Below are 4,335 nucleotides of genomic sequence, written 5' to 3'. Positions count from 1 at the left end.
GTATGAAAAGTGAATTTACTCTGTAAATCTTCACCCAAATTCTAATAAATAAATAAATAAATAAATAAATAAAAATAAAATCTATCTATATGGGAGCAAATTGACAAAAGAAACAGGAAAGATTAGACAGGAAACTTAGGGGGCAGGAAGTTTATGTTAATAAGGGAGGAACAACTCAAAGAAGGAGGTTGACAATGGTTGCACAACTCAAAGAATGCAGTGTCACTAAATTGTGCATGTAAAAACTACAGAATTGGTATGTATTTTGCTGTGTATATTCTCAACAGCAACAACAAAATAAATAAACTTAAGAGAGAAAAACAATCAGGGGTAGTAGGGAGGAACAGACGAGAATATTTATGTTTTTTCCTAAAACATAAAGTTTATGATTAAACTGTAAAGTTTAAAGTACTATGGAAATCATTACAATGATGTTTTGTTTTTAATGGCTTCAAAATTGCATGGCTTTAATGTCAGATATAACACATACAAATCAATTCTATAATGTTAATATTTTTTGTGGGCAAAGCACTTTGAGAAAATTATAGGAAAAGAACAATTTGAGCCAATAACTATGGAATTTGTCACAACTAAAAACAAGAGTATCTCCTTAAATTTTGCACTTGCACAACATTTGTTGTTAGTTGCCTCCCAATTAAGTCCAATTCAAGGCAATCTTATGTGTGCAAAGTAGAACTGCTCCCCAGGGTTTTAAAGTCTGTGACTTTTCAGAAACAGATCACTAGGTCTATCTAGCAAAATGCATCCAAACTCACTGCCATTGAGTTGGATCCCCCTCATAGTGACCCATGGTTTCCAAGGCAGTATCACTAGAGAAGTGGATTGCCCAACTTTCCTTTCGAGGTGTGGCTGGTGGGTTACCAGTCTTCTGGTAAGCAATCAAATGCCTTAAGCACTACCCCACCAAAGCTCCCAAGATAAGCAGTCAAATGCCTTACTACCCCACCAGAGCTCCCAAGATGCATCTGCGTGGGTTTAAATCTCCAACCTTTTGGCTAATTGTCCAGTGCTTAATTATTTGTGCCCTTAGTACTACCTTGAAGTTTGTGCTCCAAGAGCCTCCACTGCCTTACCCATAACAACCAAAAAGTATAAACAACATAAATGTCCATTAACAGATAAATGGATAAATAAAATGTTATTATCCATACAATGGGATAATAACAATTAAAAGGAATGAATTACTGATACATGTCACAACATAGATGAACCTTTGAAACCATTATATATACTGAGTGAATGAGCCAGACACAAAAGGTCATACATACGTTGTCTGATCCCATTTATATGACATTCCAGACAGAAAGTAAATCAGTGCTTGCTTAGAATTGCAAGGGAGCACTGGGGGAAAACAGGAAGTGATGGTTAACAGGTACAGGTTTTTGTGTGTGTGTGTGTGTGGGATGATGAGTATGTTCTAAAGTTGATTTTGATGATGGTTGTACACATCTGTGTGAGTTTATTAAAAACTACTGAATTATACACTTTAAATGGGTGAACTGTATGGTATGTAAATTTTATCTCAATAAAGCTGTTATTTAAAAAACAAACAGGTGCTTGGTAACTATTAAAAGAAGAAATAAAAGGATGAAAACCCGCCCTGGAGAGAACAATCATGGGAGAAGGAAGGGAGATAGCTCAGGGTGCGGGAGAGTATGGAGGGATGGACACTGGGAAGAGGTAACTATGGGGAGGAAGTGGGAGGGGTGCTGTTGCATTGTAAATTTTGGTCAATGACATGAGACAATGTATATGTGAACTGCTGTATGAAAAGTGAATTTACTCTGTAAATCTTCACCCAAATCAAAATAAAATTTTTTTTAAAAAAAGGATGAAAACCAATGTAAAATCCCTGACCCCATGTACGAAGGGATCCAACCGTTGTGCATATCATTGTTAGATGTCATCGGGTTGGCTCTGATTCAGTGACCCTATGTACAACAGAACGAAACACTGCCCAATCCTGTGCCATCTTCACAATCCTTACTATGCTTGAGTCCTCTGGGGCAGCCACTGTGTCATCCATCTCATTGGGGTCTTCCCCTTTCTTGCAGATCCTCTACCAAGTATGATATCCTTCTCCAGGGACTTGTCCCTTCTGAAACATGACCAAAGTAGGTGAGATTAAATCTGACCATTCTCACTTCCAAGGAGCATTCCAGCTGCACTTCCTCCAGAATAGATTTGTTCTTTCTTCTGGCAGTGCAAGATACTTTCAGTACTCTTTGCCAGCACCACAATTCAAAGGCATCTACTCTTCACTCTTCCTTATTCATTGTCCAGCTATCACATGCATATGAGGCAAATGAAAATTCCATGGCTTGGATTAGGCATACCTTAGTCTTCAAAGTGATATCTTTGCTTCTCAACACTTTAAAAGTGTCTTTTGTAACTGATTTGCCCAGTGCAATACAATGTTTGGTTTCTTGACTCCTGCTTCCATGGTGTTGACTGTGATCCAAGTAAAATAGAATCCCTGACAACTTTAATCTTTTCTCCATCTATCGTGATGCTGCCTATTTGTCCACTTGTGAAGCTTTTTGTTTTCTTTACATTGAGCTCTGATCCATACTGAAGACTGTAGTCTTTGATCTTCAACCGTAAGTACTTCAAGTACTCTTCACTTTCAGCAAGCAAGGATGGGTCATCTGGATATTACAGATTGTTAATGAGTCTTCATCCAATCCAATTACCACGTTCTTCTTATATTCCAGCTTCTCAGATTATTTGCTCAGCATACAGATTGAACAAATATGGTAAAAGGATACAACTCTGACACACACTCTTCCTAGTTTTAAATCATGCACTATCCCCTTGTTCTGTTCGAATGACAGCCTCCTGGTCTATGTACTGGTTTCTCATGAGCATAATTAAGTGTTCTGGAATTCCCATTCTTCACAGTGTTATCTATAATTTGTTATGATCCACACAGTCGAATGCTTTTGCATAGACAACAAAACACAGGTAAACATATTTCTTGTATCCTTTGCTTTCAGCCAAAATCCATCTGATATCAGCAATGATATCCCTCATTACATGTCCTTTTCTGAATCCAGTTTGAATTCTGGAAGTTCTTCATGAATATACTGCTGAAATAATTTTTTGGTTTTTTTTAATTGTGATTTGGCTGAAAGTTTACAGAGCAAATTCACTTTCCATACAGCAGTTCACATACACTTTGTCTCAGGACATTGACTACAATTTACCCCAATGCAACAGCTGCCCTCCCACTTTCTCCCGACAGTTACCACTTCCCTGTGTCCATCCCTCCATGCACTCCTGCCCCCTGAACTGTCTCCCTGCACATAAACAGCCCTTCTATCTCCCATAATTGTTCTCTCCAAGGAGTGTATCTACCTCAGGTAAATGTTCATCTCCTATGCCTGTCTTTAGGCATGTGTGGGTTCAATTCCAGACCTGAAGGGCAGCTAGGGGCCATAGTCTCAGCAGTTCTACCAGGTTCTACCAGACCAGCAAACCTGGTCCCTCTTTTTCTTTCTTTCCCCAAATGATTTTGAGTTTTGCTCCACATTGTTCTCCCTCTCTATCCAGGATCTCCTACATCCCCTCTGAGTGGTTGACAGTGGTAGCCTGGCACAATCTAGTTATTCTGGTCTCATAGTCATATAGGCTGAGGATCGTAGGATGTACCAGGTGCAAGGACTAATTGTTTCCATGAATGTTTGGTTTTCTTCATTGGTCTTTGCTCTAGACAAGGAGAGACCCATCATTGCATCTAGATGGCTGCTTGCTGCAACAATTTTTAAATTCTATTCTCAGGTCTTTGGAATCTGAATGAGAATGCTATCACTTTAAAATCCAAAACGGCTATCACTTTAAAATCCAAAACGGCTGCCACTTGTAAAGATTCAAAATGGCTGCACCCTCAGCTACTTTAAATATCCAAAATCGATTAACTTCTTTTCTTCCAGTAAGATGGCAGAATAGGCAGAAAGACTGCACAGACCCTCTTCAACAAAGGAAAGGGGAACCAAATAACACAGATACAGAAGATAATCCTGGACCTCTGAGCCTTGAAGGGAAGGATATAGTTTAATGGATTAAACTCCAACTAGAAAAAGAATTTGCCTGAAAACACCAAATAAGGAGACATACAGAGCTGCGGTCTGGCAGCGATCCTGACGGCACAGAGAGCTTGGATATTGCCGAGTGGTGGTAAGACCTAAGAATTAACCCAAAAATCAGCCCTGCTAGCCAGGGACTGCATGGAGGACTGCTCTGGTGGCTGGGGAATAAAACAGAAGCAGGGAAGAGGACGGCAGGCTGAGCTGTGGACTTTTGCCTATCAGGAGG

This window comes from Orycteropus afer, unplaced genomic scaffold (assembly GCF_000298275.1).
Source record: "Orycteropus afer afer isolate SDZICR_OR568_19922 unplaced genomic scaffold, OryAfe1.0 scaffold00070, whole genome shotgun sequence".
Taxonomy (NCBI): domain Eukaryota; kingdom Metazoa; phylum Chordata; class Mammalia; order Tubulidentata; family Orycteropodidae; genus Orycteropus; species Orycteropus afer.
The sequence above is the reverse complement of the archived record's forward strand: the minus strand, read 5'-3'. Positions refer to the sequence as shown.